Below are 17969 nucleotides of genomic sequence, written 5' to 3'. Positions count from 1 at the left end.
GTAGATACCGCATTTGAAAAGTCAGCAAAACAAGTTCTGCTTTTTTTCCGTGCTTTTTTCGTGAAGCAGCCTCACCGCTCTTTTTTATTGAAGTTACCCTATAACATAATATTCAAGAATGCATTTCTCTCAATATCCATTTACTCTGCATGGACGTGTTTTGATCGAATTGACAACGCAATAGGTGTTTTAACATATATTTTTTTCTTCAGTACATATTCCAAATTTTGAGGTTGTATATTAGATACCCTTATTCCAAATTAAATAATTCTGCATTTCTTCATCAACAACGAAGCTTTAATGTTTTGCATTTAAAACTTGAACCATTATGTTCCAAAACAAGCTGTTAGTAAAATGGCATTGTTAAAGTATGTTACAAAATTGATAACAGGAGTTGTTGATATACCCTAGTATAATTACATTCATTCAAAATAGGGTTTGAAACATAAGGGAAGGCGTCATATTACAATATATGTATTTAGCGTATCAACCCAGTTTTGGGAGATTTAGTTTTAAACAAATCTTTCAAGCCAGGGCTGCGGTTTGGTGTAATTATTCCACCTTATACGGAAAGGTCTCCCTCATGGTTACTTGCCCAATGTTTTGCATGGGAAGATCAACTGTCTAAAGTCATATAACGCCTGCCTAAAACCATTAGATGTTAATCGTATTGACATTAAAGGGATTGTTTTTACGAATGCTGGATACTGAATACTTGTTTTCATATTTAATGCTATCAGAAAAGTTCATAGTTCTGGCAAAGACATTTGTTTTATTTAGTGTCAGCGAAATCAATGTATTTCGTTTCAATTGTGACGGAATATAATATTTGTCATATGACAAATAACAAATAAATTGTCAGCAAAAAAATCCTCATACAACATGTGCATCAATTTCTTAATTGCATGTATACTCGCGGATCATTAGCCAGTCAGTATGGGTTCAATCTGAGGACACATTGAAAATCCAATACAAGCCACTCCCTTGATAACGATCATCTAGCATTGCCATTACTTTTTTATTGTAGTCGGATGAGACAGTAATGACAAAACATAAACAAGCGAATTCGGTACAGTTGTTCTAGAAGCAACACAAAAATTCGGTTCAATTCATCATTGCTCTACTATTAGACTTGTAATTTTTAAATAAGTAAAATAGATGAAGAAAAAATATATAAAGAGCAATGCATATCTAATTATGCCAATATGACCAGTGGTAAAATGTATGCGTTAAATGAACACAAACTGCAAACTTTGCACTTTAATAAATACAATAAAAATAAATTATCGGCTCATTAGTCCATGTTATATACTATAGTTGTGAAGTGACTTAATTAATGAAGACAGAATGTCTTAACATCATGACCTTGACCATCATGCTTAATTTAAATATTTAGTCGGACATGCATATTGCATTTGTGTTCTTGTCAGTGTAAGATTAAAGTACATTTCACCGAGTGCGCATCAGAAGAAATATGTTCGTTTGATCTTCATACGTTGAAATATATTGCTATCTTACAAGGAATTAAATAGTGTTTTTTCCATTTATGATATGCTGTAAGACAGATAATTGTAGTATTTCATCAAATTATAGCCAAACTACTAATAAAACGTAAACGCATTGTGTTTTTCAAATCCTGTCCCAGCCCTGAACGTGCTACTGTTTGAATTGGCGTCGAGAGTTGCCTAAAATTGCAAAACAGCAAACAATGGCAGCATGATATTTTCACATTCGCAAACAACGAAATATGAATTTCATTTCACTGTTAAATCATTATAAATTATAGGTAAAAATGAATATATAGTATTTCTGTTTCAAATTGAGTCGTGTCCCTGTAATTCAAATGCTATTACTGTAAATTAGACAAAAGGGATCAATGTCAGGGTTTCAGTTTAGTTTATTTCGGTTTCTGTATACTAGTTGTATGCAATTGTTATGATGTAATTAGGAGCATGTATGTCGATGAAAACAATTCGCAAGCGACATCCTTTTTGGTTTTTATGTACCTTCAAGCATAGGGATACATGTAATGCATTGCTAAAAGACAAAGGAACACTAAATTATTGAAGACGTTCATATGGAGACGTAGCTACTTTGGAAAAGACCTGGGTAATAACTCATGAAACAAACGTATCCTTTTTCAAATTCAATGATGATAAACAAACATATTGTTCTCTTTTAGGACAACCACATCGTCAAATGTGTGCAGTTTCAATATCTACAAGCAGATGTTATGTTTCAATTTCCATTTCTTTCTTTCTGGTTTAGTTAAACGGGTTTTAGCACAAAACCAATTATTCTATAAATGCATCCAACCCATATTTACCTGTAGTATCGAATGGCCAACAAATGTATTATCTACTATAGACAGTTGGATGGTGACTGCTCGCGAAGCGGTTTAAATTGCATGTTATGTAATATAAAGTTTTTTAACTGGCCTTGAAATGCCGGTTATCTAATTAATTTCAATGATTTGCTGTAGCTTGTGTTATGTAAATTATGTCTTGTGCCGTTATGTGCCTCTTGATAAGTGCTTCCTTGGCCTCGCTACCTTTGCTTTTCAACAGGATATAGGTAAATGATTGTCTACCAGGCTTGTCCCCGTGTTTCGTAAGTGTTTTCTTTTAATTCCGTTCCCGAAACTAATTGGACATTTTATTTATTAAACCTACTAACGCACAGGGAACCTTTTCATTTGAGTAAATTACCATATTATCCTACGGGAAACTAAGGGGAGGTCTTGCAAAGTCATACATACATATATCGCATATTGCTTGAAGTTATCGGTAAAATGATTGCATTCTAAAAGGAAAACGTTTTATAAGCACATGTGAGTCTACACCTATCACTCTGGAACAAACTGGAATCATAAGATACAAATATCAGCTACTATAAAACGTTTGAACATGTTTTGAGTAATGTAATATCGACATATGTCATTGATGTATTAATATGTTACAGTGGATTATACCATATTCTCGGATTACTACAAAAATACCCTCAACATTTTTTATTCAGATTTTGCTGGTTATTTTATTAACATTTCTTATTTTAATGAAACTTATCCTGATTTTACGATGCCATTTATTTTCAATACAAAATATAATTATATCCTTTTTTGTTAATCAAAAGATGCAAGAAGTATTTTTAAGTAACTTAAAAAAATATGCAATTCAAAATGACGATTTCCATTGTGTCTTATAAATATTGTCTTCTAAAACCTCGTATAAACCAAAGAAAACTCTTTTGAAATGTCATTTTTCTGGAACATACCAATAACGATTTTGTTCAGTCATGATGGTCATTAATATCTTAAACTAAAACGTTTTATTTCATTTCAACTTCCATTATAATTTTCGGAAACAAATACGGAAAGTTATTTATTTACAATGGATTCTGCTCAAGCTTTTGTGTTTTTCATCCCGAGCGCCAGTTGCAGCTATAATGAGCAATTTAGTGTCATTGATTTACGACTTATTAAAGATAACTCATTAAAGTTCTTTGAATAATTTAATACCTGCAATTGTGTTTCTTTATTGTCTTTCGAAAAATAAAGTTCGTTGCATTTTCAATATTGTAGAACTATAAAAACACTCGGAAAATTGAGGGTAGTATCGTAAATCTCAGACCAAATTTGAATCTTCACAGTTTCAAAATAGTTATAGTCGATTGGAAATATTCACATCGTTGCCTTTTGATCATTTCAGTGCCTGTTCGAAGTACTTTGTCGTAGTATTTGAAACCACATCAGCCACACTTTATCTTACGAACAATTTTATAGATACACTGGTGAAACATTTCCCCTGTTAAAGACGCCCCATTGTTTAATGTAACTTAACGCCTGCCTACAAGCATAAATTGCAATTTATCACATTGCTATCTGTGGCGTTGTCGCAGTATGTTTTATTCCAAAGCATTCTTAGGCATAAAGCCATATATGTCACAATATAGCTAATTTCAAAACAATTTTCAAACATTATAATTGTAAATGTTTGCTATTTTAAGTAGTCTTAGATGTGTATAGTATTGTATCATCAAACAAATGCCTAAACAGAGTTTTGCATATATCACCGACAATGAGATAGCTGTATTCGATATGTGTGTAAAATAGAAACAGGAGAAGCATTTGTGTTAATCGATTTTGATCTTCGTGTGCTTGATATCATCGCGAAAAGGTAATTACGTTCATAATTAGGGCTCAACATTGATGAAGACAAAAATCCACTAAACAGCACTCTTGTGAGACGACTCATAAATTCCTAATAAACAACCATTTGAGGTCTCCTAAATAATACTCACATCTTCTGAGCAGGACAAGTTAGTCCGAGCATTAATAGGGAAAATAGGACGTCATTTAAATTAATAATGATTGTGTCTAAAAGGGTTGCACTGTTAAGTTTGATAGAAACTAGACGTCTATTTCTTAACGATGACTGTGTAAAACATATGTAACAAGAAACATGTTGTTTATTTTCAAATCTTGTAAATTGCGATGTAATGCACCTATGTCACAAACACATGTGTATTTACTTATTGTGTTGTTAAATACCCATCTCAGCATGTACCAATGTATGAACTATGATATCAGTCATAAAACATCAAACTGGGATTGATCCTTGAAAACACCTACACATTAACTTTCATTGATCTCTGCAAATTATTTGTAATTTTATAAGTCAAATTCCTAAACTAACTCAGTTGAGCTTTGTCACAAGATGACATCTTTCAAGATACAAGTACTTCTTTTTTCTCCTTTTCTGATATGCTACTAAACCATTCCCTGGTATACAATCGTACATGAACGTTAAAATGTAAGCATAGTTAATACTGTATTAACTTTTCTCACTCAAGTTTACGAGTGTAAGCAGTGTTATCCAAATTGTGCAAAGTCATATATCCGCCTGATGTTTGTTATTGAAGTTGTCAATACCTGTTGGAATGAAAAGGTAAACAATATTTCACGTGGGCGTTATATCATGTGTACTCAGCTACCGACATCTTTTGAGGCTTTATTGTATTGAAAGCGCGAGGATGTAATGTTTTAAGTTGCACCATGTAAGGCAACAGGTATACAGATGCTAGAAATATGTATAGGACGGTCCATGCACGTATTGATGCATTTGAACTGTGTCATCTCTGCTGTTAAATGTAGTTGACCTTCATTTATTTTATATCAAGCTCTAGCCATATAAGTGTAAATAGATAAACATGCACTTTGTACTTTTCAAGAAAAAACTGTCAGGAATAAAAATCTTACGGAACTTAAGCCACGTTGACAAGTCCAAGAGTCAAGTTATTGCATAAACCTTTTTTTTTGAAGATGTTTTACAGTCTAACAAACCTGGCATCAAAATGTACATACTGAATACAAGAGTTCTACAGGACAATGCATTCACAGAACTTGACTTAAAGATCAACATATAATAATTGCCTGTAAAAATCGTCACGCTGTTTAGGGTCATATGTAATTACAAATTAAAAAAGGACAAACGATGTTAATTTTTGAAAAGCAAACACATTCGCGAACAAAATGGCTAAATAAATTGCATCTGAAATGATGTACGCTGTGTTCATTAACCACAATGTCACTTATTTATGAAATAACAACGACTGAGTCCGCTGATTTTATTCTGTCAGTTCCAAATAATTTGTCATTCTTATCCAACATTTAATGAGTTCAAATTTCGAACAGAAATTACTAAGCCTGGCGTCGAACATTAACGAGGTTCGGATGTGTGGGCTTTGAGTCTGAAATAGGCATTTAAAAGAAGACAATGTCTCCATTTTAACAGACAGCTAGAAATATCGTATTTCACCAGAAAGTGAAAACATCGAACATTTATTCATAAAAGTTACAAAAAATCGAAATGAGTGGGAGACATTTTCCTAATAAAGTCTAAAAACACTGCACGGAATACATTTGTGAAGGGATAATATGCACCACTGTGTGATATGTTAGATCAGTTAAAATATGTTGGCATGATGAGGCTTATTAAACCGGGTTTATGTTTAAACTTTTGGCTACTGAGCTTGTTTCTGCAGGTTTTTGCATAAATATTTATATTTTTAATTTTGTACTTATTGATAAATGTTGGGAACGGTGTCGATGATTTTGCCCCTTTGTTTTTTTAACTTGAAAACTATGATTAAGGATTTGAATGAACTCCATTTTTACAGTAATCCATGTATATTCCACTAATCTTTGCAATAAACTTAAAAGCGGCGTAATCCTTAAGCGCGCTATCTCTGTTACAGCTTTTGTTCTAATGCCGAAATGTTAACGCTGAAAGATCAGACAGAAAGAATGACGTTTAACTTTTAAATATCTATAGGCAGAGGTTTTCGGTTCTGTGTATTTCGGTTTCCTTAAACTAGCTTTATACATATTTCATGATGTCATTAGTACCATGTTTGTCAATAGAGCAATTATTCTTGTGAAATTACCTTTTGTTTTTTTGTATCTTCCTGTAATGGGATATATAAAATCATATTTACGCTTTGTTTGGTATTTAAGGTACAAATAATGCAATGCTTAAGAATAAAGTTAAATTATTCATTAAAGGCATTTTCCTATGGCCCATTTTGTGATTTGATTTTTGATGATCCTAACAATCCAAATACTTCACATTTAAAAAAAGATATGTGATAAATTTATATGTTTATGAGTTCCAAAAGTTCCAAAGAGGTAATTGGCAACTGTTCAAATATTTACGAGCTGAAGTGTGACCATAATTTAGTTTTCTGCTTATCTGTGTAAATCACTTATCGTCGCCTGTCAATAGTATGCCTCTTCATTTCTTGTTAAGATTATCATTCTAATTAGATAAAAACATTATTAAAAATGCAATCCTTTTAATTCTTACCAGTATAAACGACTTGGGAACCAATCTTTTCACAACCAGAAACAGTGGAATGTAGCTTTCGTTTTCCGAGTGAAGCCAACAAAATAATTTGCGTTTAATCCGGATGGATTCATACTTGAATACAGCCAAACATTAACCCAGAGGGAGACAAGTCTCTGCAACTCAGCAATTAATTGTCTGTTTCATAATTCGAATTCCTAAACTAGTTCAGTTGGGCTTTGTGAAATCTTTCAAGATACAAGTACTTTCTCCTTTTCTGATATGCTACGAAACTATTCAAGCGTTCAGCAATAGTTCATAGTTCTGGCACATACATTTGGTTATTTATTGTCTAGTTTCAGCGAATGAATTTCACTTCTATTGTGACGGAATATAATATGATTCATATGTAAAATAATGGCAACAAATGAATTGTGGGCAAACACATCCTCATACATCAAATGCTTAATTGCATGGATTCTCCGAGATCATTTAACAATACACATGGGTACAAACTGAGGACACTTTTAAAGTCCAATACAGTTTAATACTTTTAGATTCTACCTTTGTGTACTTTTTTATTGAATTCGAATGATACAGAAGTGACTAACTATGAACTAGCGAATTCGGTCAGTTCTTAAAGTAGTAACTCAATCGGTTCGATTCATCATACATACATACATGCATACGCACGCACGCACGCACGCACGCATACATACATACATACATACATACATACATACATACATACATACATACATACATACATACATACATACATACATACAAGATATAAGATACAGAATGGAAATAAATCGTCGACTTCATTAGTCTATGTTATGTACTACAGTGATAAATCGACTAAATCGATGGAGACTTAACGTCTCAACAGCATCGTATCGACCATTATGCTGAATATAATTATTTAGTCCTACATACAAAGCGTATTTGTGATTTTGACAGTGCGAGGTTATAGTATATTTTATCGAGTGAGCACTAAAAAAACTTAAGTTTGATGTCCATACTGTGATAAATATTGCGACCTTTAACGGATTGTAAAGACATTTGCCTCATATAAAGTGTTTGCCTGCTATTTTGGCCGTTGCCTCTCAACCGGCTATTGGTAAATTATCGACTGCCAGGCTTGTCGGCGTTGTTTCTAAGTGTTGTCTTTTAATTCCCTTTCTGAAACACATTCGACGTTTTCTTTTGTTAGACAAAAGCCGCACAGGGAACCTTTTAAAATAAGTAAATTACCATGTTGTCCTACGGGAAATTAAAGGGGTGGTCTTGCAAGGCATACATATATCGCACATTGCCTGTAGTTATTGGTAAAATTATTGAAGTGACATTCTAAAAGGAAAACGTTTTTATAAGCACTTATGAGTCTACACTTATCACTCTGGAAATGACTGGAATCATACTATTCAAATACCAATTACTTATAAACGTTTAAACATGTTTTGAGTTGTGTAATATTGACAAATTGTATTGATGTATTAATATGATACATAATGTTGATTATACTACATCCTCGGATTACTACAAAAATACACTTAACATTTCTATTCAGTTTTTGCTGGTAATAAATTTATATTTTATCTTATTTGAATGAAACTTGTATTTCTGATTTTACGATGCCATTTTTTGGCAATACAAAATAGAATCCTTTTTTATATATCAAAAGATCACAGAAGTATCTGTTAGTAAGTTATGCAATACAAAATGACGATTTCTATTGTGTCTTATAATAATAGTGTTCTGAAATTTCGTATAATCCAAAGAAACCTTTTTTGTAATATCTTAAAGGCTTTATTTCCTTTCAACTTCCAATTTTAATATCCGTAAACATAGACGGAAATGGATTTATTTACAACAGATTCTGTTCAAACTTTTGATTTATTATCCCGAGCGCAAGTTGCAGCTATAACGAGCAATTTCGTGGCATTGATTTACGACTTATTACAGATAACATATGAAAGTTCTTTAAATAATTTAATACCTGCAATTGTGAAAGGTAGTTGTCTTTCAAAAAGTGAAGTTCGTTGCATTTTCAATCTTGTAGAACTATAAAAATAATTCGGAAAATTGAGGGTAACACCGTCAATGTCAGACCAAATTTGAATCGCCACACGTTTCAAAATAGTTATTGTCGATTGCAAATATTTACAGAGTTGCCTTTTGTTTGATCATCTTAGTGCCTATTCGAAGTTCCTTGTCGACGTATTTGAACCACATCAGCCAAATATACACTTTTAACTTACATGTGTTAAGCTAGAAAACTAATCAAATAAATAATTTTTCAAAATCTTACAGCCAGTATGCCTATGTAATAAATAATAAACTAAACACTATAGGGACAAACACAGTAGTCTATAACAAGCGTTAGTCCTATTTAGAGGCACAGGATTTAATGAATCACAGGCAAATAACGATAGACACAAAAAGTCACAATACAGCAAAGACAACATCTGTCTTAATAAATTTGTAGTAAACGCCCTGGATCTGCGAAACAAATTTCTTAATAAGCAGAATGGTTGACACACAATTTGCAGAAGAAGCCATATTGCAGTTTCAGGAGCATTTTGTTTCACAAAAGTTTTTCGAGTCAGTCTTGTTGTAAGGCACAATTTATCTTACGAACAAACCTACCGATACACTGGTGAAACATTTCCCATGTTAAAATGTCTAATGTTACTGAACGCATGTATACAAGCATTTATTGTAATTTATCACATTTATTAATATCTGTGGCGTTGTTGCAGTATGTTTTACTCCAAAAGCATTCTTAGGTGTTAACCCATATTTGTCACAATATAGCTTATTTCAAAACAAGTTTCAAATATGATTATTGAATTTTTTTCTACGTTAAGTAATCTAAGATGTTTGTAGTATTGTATCATCAAACAAATGCCGAAACAGGGTGTTGCATATAACAACGACAAGGAGATAGCTGTATTCGAAACATGTGTGTAAAATTAAGCCAAGAGAAATATTTGTGATAATCAATTTTGATCTTCATGCACATGTTTATACCAACGCGAACAGGTAATTACGTTCATAATTAGAGCTAAACATGTATGAAGACAAGAATCCACTTAACAACCCCCTTGTGAGACTTGGACATTCCTAATAAACAACCATTAGAAGTCTCCTAATACATACTCTCTTCTTCTGAGCAGAAGCATTAGTCTGAGGGTTAAGAGGGAAAATAGGACGTCATTTGAATTTATAATGGCACTGTCTAAAATGGTTTTACTGTTTAGTTTGCTACACACTAGACATCGTTTTCTTTACGGTGAAAGTGTTAAAATTATGTTACATAAAACCAGTTGTTTATTTTCAAATCTTGTGAATCACGATATTAAGAATATGTTAGATTAAACTCAATAAGTGCACCTGTGTCACAAAATCCTTAAAACACATACAGGTGTCATTACTTATTTTGTTGATTAATAACTTTTTGTCTGCAATTTATTGTCTGTTTACAAGTCTAAGCAGTGTTATTCAAATGTAGCAAAGTCAGCAACCAACCTGATGTTTGTTATTGAAGTTTTCCATCTCTGTGGAAATTAAATAGTGCCAAATAATTTTACGTGGGAGGTGTATTATGTGTGATCAGCTACCGATATCCTTTAATGCTAATGTATTGAGGCTTTATAATATTGGAAGCGCAAGGATATTATGTTATTAGTTCCACCATGTAAAGCAACAGGTGTACAGATGCTAGAAATATGAATATAATGGTCCATGCACGTATTGATGCATGTAAACTGTGTCATCGATGTTGTTGAAATTGGGTGACTTTCATTTATTTTATATCAATCTTAAGTCATATAGATTGAAGCAGATAAACATGCATTTTTCACTTTTTGGGTAATATTGCCAGGAATTCAAATCTTACTGAAATGAAACCAATAACCATAACCAACTGTCTAGTTATAACATATTCTAAATATGTTTCATGGTCTAACCTACTTTTGCCCCTTGTATTTTTTTTTGGAAAATCTGGTTAAGCTTTTGAATATTATCTTATTTTAAGGTGATGCATGCACGTTTCACTAATCTTTGCAGTGTTTAAACTTTGACGCGGCGTAATCGTTGAGCGCAAAACCTCTGTTACAGATCGTATTGTCATGCTGCTGCAAACTTTGCGCTGAAAAGTCAGAACATTCTCCAAAGAATGAATGATGTTTATCTTTTAAATGTCGGTAGGCAGTGGGTTTTGGTTCTGTTAACTCCGGTTGGTTTTAAACTACCGCTATGCATATTTCATGATGTCATTAGTACCATGTTTGTCGATAAAGCTAGTGAAATTACTTTTTATTTCAAGTAATTTCAGGTACATAAAATACACTGCTTAAAGATAAAGTATCACTAAATTATTATAGGCGCTTTACCATGTACCATTTTGATGATATATATCCTTACAACCCCCGATTACTGTACACTTTTAAAAATAATCACTGATGAAAAATACTATATTGATGAGTTCCAAAAGTTAATGTTAATTGGCAGCTGTTCAAATATCTACAAGCTGAAATGTGACCAACATTGTTCTACACATCTTATAAGAAAATCGCTAATCGTCGCCTGTCAACATTGTGCCTATTTATTTCTTGTTGAGGTTACCATGCAAATTCAGAAAAACAAAATGTTATAAATGCAAACAATTAAATTTTGACCAGTATCAAGAACTTACAAACCAATTGTTTCAGTTGAAACAGTGGGAGGTTTATCATTTAAGTTATTTATGCGGTTTCTTAAGGATGCTACCAAAAACGATAGTTTGATAAGTTTGTAATGTGTCTGCTTTCTTGTTTCATTGTATATCTCTCGTTTACTGTTTATTATGCTTTTAGTACATGCTTTTCAACATGACCTTAGTTATGTTTTGGACTGCCGGGAGAGTCCTGTTGTTTCGTATGTGTTCATTAATTTCCATTTTTTAGAAACATTTTGAAGTACACATATTTTTAAAACTGTCGTACAATATTAGTTGTTAAATAATGTGACTCATGGACATATCAAATATACTATTTCTAAACTTCCTTAATGAGTTTCATTAAGATAGAGACCGGAAACAGAAATGAGAAGATCAACTGTATAAAGTCACGTAACGCCTGCCTAAAACCATTAGTTGAATTAATCACATTGACATTAAAATAATTGTTTCCACGAATGCTGGATACTTCAGTTTTGTTGTGTTTTGCATCAGGTTCAAATGATGTCTATACATATTTAATGCTATCAACTAAAGTTCATTGTTCTGGCACAGGCATTTGTGTATTTGGTGTGATCGAAATGAATGTATTTCGTTAAAATAGTTACGGAATATAACATTAATCATGACAAATAATGGCAACAAATAACTTGTGGGCAAAAACCTCCTCAAACATCAATTTCCTAATTGCATCTATACTTGATGATCATTAAACATTAAATATGGGTACAAACTGAGCTCACTTTGAAAATCCAGTCAGTTAACTATTTTATGTTCTCCCTTGATAATTTGGATAATTTGATTTTTCAGAAGTTACAAAAAAACTCGGTTCGATTCATCATTACTCTACTACTGGACCTGTACGTTTTTAACTATAATTTGGTAAAAAAAAGATGAAACACATGATGAAAGAAAATACAACAAACGATGCATATTAGATAAGGCCAATATTACCCGTGGTAAAATTCATGCGTCATATAAATACAAGCTGCAAATGTTACTTATACACTATAATATGCAGACTAAAAATATAGCGTCGACTTCGTAAGTCTACAAAGATTGGATTTATGATTTTGTCAGCGTAAGACTGTTGTGTATTACACCGAGTGAGCACCAAAATAAATCCTTATGTTGTATATACGGTGAAATAGATTGCGATCGTATACGGATATTCCGTTAGAAAGTTATTGTAGTTTTTCGGACAAAAATCGCTAAACCTTATGCGAACGTACCCTCCTTTTTTCTTTGTAAACATGTCCCAGCCCTGAACGTGCTTATTGTTTAATAGGTCTCGAGAACCGACCATAATGCCGTGACAGTGTGAATGTCAGCTTGATAGTATCACTATCTAAAATAACGAAATATCATTCTTAATTCACTGTTAAAGTTGCACTCTCAAAGGCATTCCATTTTTACAACTTTTTTTAACAATATTTTGCCTTGAAAAGAGCAATTATTTGCGTAAATATCTGCAAACCAATGATAAAAGATTGCTGACAAAAGATCAGATCGCAGATTTTCATAATTCCGTTGGAAAACTAATGTTTAATGACTAAAGCCGTTACTTACAGTCTAAGAAAAAATGCATAAATTATCAATTTTGAACTGAAATATAAAACTATGCGATCCTTTTTTATCAGCAGTCTTATACAACTATTCGCAAAAAATGGCTCGTTCCAAGACAAAAAATAAAAAAGGTGTCAAAACGTTCAATCTGTGAGAGTGCAGCTTTAAATCATAATAAACCATCGGAATTTCAAATACAATTATTAACATACAGGTAATCTGCAAATAATAGTATGGAAACTATAGTGACAAGCACATCAGAGATAATGATGGTTCGTTAAGAAGCATTAATTTGGAGAAAAAATGCAATTAAGGAATATTTAATTTCCAAGTTCTAGGTTAGCATGCATCAAAAGGTTTTTTAAATATATAATGTCAATGCGCATTCATTTCGATTTTAATATATTTTTCTAAAACGAAAAGAGATGAATCCATACCGAAACTTAAAAAGTTCGAGCACATTAAATATACTTCCTATGTATTTTTATGTAATTGACCGATCTCCACTCACAAAACACATCGATTTTTTGTGTTCAACGACCGCCAACACGATATATGTGTAAACGTTTTAATATAGTTTAACAAAAGTTCGATAAAATGGCCTTATCCGGTGTGGAAGTACAAACAAATCGTCAAATTGTAAACTGGATTGCAAAGAAGATCAAGCAGAATGAATGCTGATGGCAAATTAAAAAAAAATACAGATAGAAAATAGTTGATACACTTGTTTGCATACAAGTACATGCATGCAGTACTGAATTGTCACTTTACAATTTAAGTAATTTGCCTTTTAAGGTAACCCTATACTTTCATTTAACTTAGGTATTTTCTTGTGCAAATCGTGTGCAATTTAAACAAAGTTTCATTTGTAATTCTTTTTTTTCAAAACCAAATAAAATTTCATACAAAAATAGCCAACATTACAGGCACTATCGAATTAGTCGGGAAAATGTTGTTTAAACGTATTTTCATTGAAATCTTTTTTTAATTACCAGTCGATGCAGAATTCAGTTATCTAATGTTTAATTTAAAAATGAAATATCATCAAAATACACGATATTTCATTGAGATTTGCACGAATGTCATGATGACCCTATGCCCTTCCATCGTTTAAAGAGAAAGTGTCAACATATCAATTAATCATATTGTAACACTCAAAACTGTTTTTTTATATGTCACAACAGGTGCACAAGTCGAGAGGCAAACATGGTAAAACAATGCATATTTTGGTGGTTTGGGGTAAACCTGAGTTGTCTCTTTATGGTCAGAGACCACTTCATGTATTGATAATTTTTCCCGCAAAACTGGACTAATTTTTAGTGTTTCGAGACCCCGACTAATTATGGGATAAAAATCCACTTTTTAACGATACATTAAACAACGTAAGAAATTACGTTTCTGGTAAGAAAACTTAATTGGTTGAACGCTACCACTCGGTTGGATTGGATGCGTGGACCAAATCCGGTGTACGAATAAAACAGTCGAACATTTAAACAAAAATAATTGATCAAGTAGATCCAGCATGTACATCGAGTTTTTTATTCAGCTTCAAAACATAAGAAAGTGGTATCATAATGTTTTACCTTGTGTTAAATAAAAACGTTGAAACGCATGACAAAGGTGATTTCACTTTTTTCACAATTTTGATCACAGGCAACTAATAATCGAGTCCACAAAAAAATTGTGTGGGCCTAAACCGTAACCGACAAATGCTTGTCATTAACTTAGGTAATGCAAATCGATGATTGGTTAATACAATTAACTGCTACGTTACTAACAGTTATATACTCCTGGATACTGAAAACTTCAACGTAGAAAAATCAGCTCCCTATGTGAACATCAAATATTGCTCTCCCTGAGTCAACTTTTGACCACTGTATTTAGATAAAGTTGTCTTTTATTTCGCATTATTTTAAACCGAATAACACATAACGTCCCATTTTGTAACTCCGGCTCATTATTTTTTAAACATATCATGTCAGAAAGTAATAACGGCGGCACCTTATTTCAATTTGCGGCACTAAACACTGCAGGCCTACAGCCTAAAGCCTAAAAATAGTGTAATCTTTTCATAACACGCAAGGGTTGTGAATAGCGTGAGGTTAAAATAGATTTTTGTTACAAGTCTGTCCAATAAACGGGCTACAACGTCATATCATATTAATATTGATATCAATATTACAACTTTGTAATAAAAATGTTCACATTTAAAAAACCAATACACCTTCCTTACGGTTTAAGAACATATTTGTGGTTAACTTAATACAAAACTAATGTACAGAATGGTTAAAGTACACCATTAGTCAAACCTGTTTCAGTCCCTTAAAATGAGGCATTGTATTTTAAACGAAACTACAGAATCGATAAATTGGACATTTGTTGGACACAAACATGTAAAACATGAACACAATTTGTTGATATAAAAAACATAATTACAGACGTTAAACAAAGTAAAAGGAGAAATTTAACATAAACAGGCACTGTTCATTAAACACGTTTCTCTTTTGTCCGTTGCTATTTGTGGAAGGTTTCCAAGTAAATAGCTTGGCTCATGAACTAGAGTATTAACTTATAACTATACTATTTCTCTTGATTGAATTTGATAGGAAAACAGTTTTACACCACTGGTTATGCTACATTTTTTTAATTGTAATTTAAAACGCACTCTACTTTTTAAAACCTGCGTTTGTTGATGTTTTTACTTTTAATAGTAACTTGTTTGTCATGAAGTTTTCTTTGTTGAACTTTTGTCTTTAACAGTAGATTGTTCCTCATTAACTATTCATATTAAACTTTGGACATTAAACAGTAAAATGTGTCTTTATTAAGTACTGTTTGTTAAACATTTGACCTTTAACAGTAGACTATTAACCGTTTTTTTTTTCAAAGAAAGCATGCAAAGACCTTGGTTGTGTTGTTTTTTTAAACTACGCAGGGCAAATTCCTTGGTTGTGTGAAACCTACGCAGGAGCCATCTTATCAATTCAAGTATTATACGTCAATTTCGGATAATTATCATTTAATAAAATCAAATTTTGAATAATTGTCATTATAAGATCAGTTCATTTTGGTTTTATATCATACTATTACAGCCTATCTTGAATCATTGTCATTACATTATAGTATTATATAATATAAAATAAATCACTACTATTTCAATATGTGTCATTTTTCGTCCAATGTGCGGTCGATGAAGGCTGGAAAAAAACAACAACAGCACATTCAGTTCATTACCATGTTGAAGATTTATGACAGTTTACCGTGAGTGTCATTATTAACGTCATAATATACTTTGAATGATCAACACTCCTTTTAAATATGCTGGACCAACGCTGATGTTATGTTTAATTTTTTTTTAAACTTTTCCCAAGCCAAAACAGATAAATTTATTTGATTGTTTTCACGTATGTATTCATTAATTTGCGCTTAGTAACTAAATGGTACTGTTTATGTTAAGTCTAGCACAAAAATTCAAAACAGAAACGATATTCAGTCGATGCGTGCATGACGAAAATCTGATAAAACATATAACAGATTTGTTTACACAACTATTGCATATGTTAATACTAGATATATGTTTAGTTATCAAACAGTGTTGTTATATATTATTATAATAATATAAGGTATCAAACCTTCCACATGTCTGCTCGTTTTGTGACAAAACCAAATAAATATTCCTTTCAAGACTGTTATGTCTGAAAGAGACATGTTCAGGAATGGTGTCGTGATCGAGTTTCAACAAAATGAACCTGAAACCGGATCATTAAATGACAGGTTTTTTCTTTACATCTATTAAAGCCTTATTAAGATACCTTATTGAAGTCAATCACGAGTTGTTTACCTGGACGTTCAATAAGATATTTCAATTTCAATAAATAACTGACACGAATTAAAATAGAGATGTAGTTGAATTTTAATCCACCAACCTAAATTTTTCAGAAATATTTCCATGGTTGTTTTTTTTCTGTCGTTTTGGTCATTTCTGAGAAAAATGTATGTACATTGTGTTCATGCTTGTTTAATGAAACTATTGAATCTTACTAACAATTGCAACGTTCTGTCATTGGTTAAAACTCTTGAGAAGTACCACGCAAAACCAATGCGATCTTCTGTAAAGCATTTAATACTCGGCAAATTTACTTTTACACTTGACGTACATTTCCTGGAAAGAATGCAAATACATAATACACTTTAAGCTTTACAATTTGCTTTTATCAATTCAACGAGGGGAAAAAGTTGATTGAATCATGAAGGAATTTCAAAACTTTGCTCAACATAGTATGAAAATGCTGCCGTGTACTCGGAAGCAATCCAAAGCAGCATTGTGCAGCAACACTTACTCTCACGGTCAAGAAAAAAACAACTCGTGAAATAGACGCAGTAAATGTACGACTTTCTACAGAAAATCAATTTCCTCGCGAGTGTTAATATCGACGCCTATACATGCAAACAACTACACATCTCAGACAGACGGAATCTGACTCTTGCAGACGGTCTGATCAAAATGTTATTATTTCTATGTGACAATGTCATGTGTTTTCGCTGTTTGCTTGCAGAAGCCATTATTGGATACTCAATAAATGTAGTCAGGCAAGCAAATGATGGCGCGTATGGCAGTTATTGGCATATGCGAGGCTAAACGGGTTGTCTTCATTAGTTAACAGATATTTTATCGGAATAGCACATGCATGGTCATGAAAAGGTTACACTTTTTTGTTAGATATTTCAATTTCTTTTTTATAGTGAATCAACCAAATGTGAATGGCAATTTTATGCTATATTAGGGGTTTTCAGAAGAGGATTGTATTGCTTGGATATATATATATATTTCAAACACA

General features: G+C 32.3%; 1 protein-coding gene across 1 annotated transcript in view; it reads left to right on the top strand.

Annotated features, from left to right (window-relative positions):
• The window catches only part of LOC128238764 (potassium voltage-gated channel subfamily KQT member 1-like), a 74214-nt gene that overhangs the window by 34220 nt on the left and 22025 nt on the right, over positions 1 to 17969 (top strand). The gene's annotated exons all lie outside the window — the stretch shown is intronic.

This window comes from Mya arenaria, chromosome 6 (assembly GCF_026914265.1).
Source record: "Mya arenaria isolate MELC-2E11 chromosome 6, ASM2691426v1".
Classification (NCBI taxonomy): domain Eukaryota; kingdom Metazoa; phylum Mollusca; class Bivalvia; order Myida; family Myidae; genus Mya; species Mya arenaria.
This window is presented reverse-complemented; position numbering and strand designations above follow the sequence as displayed.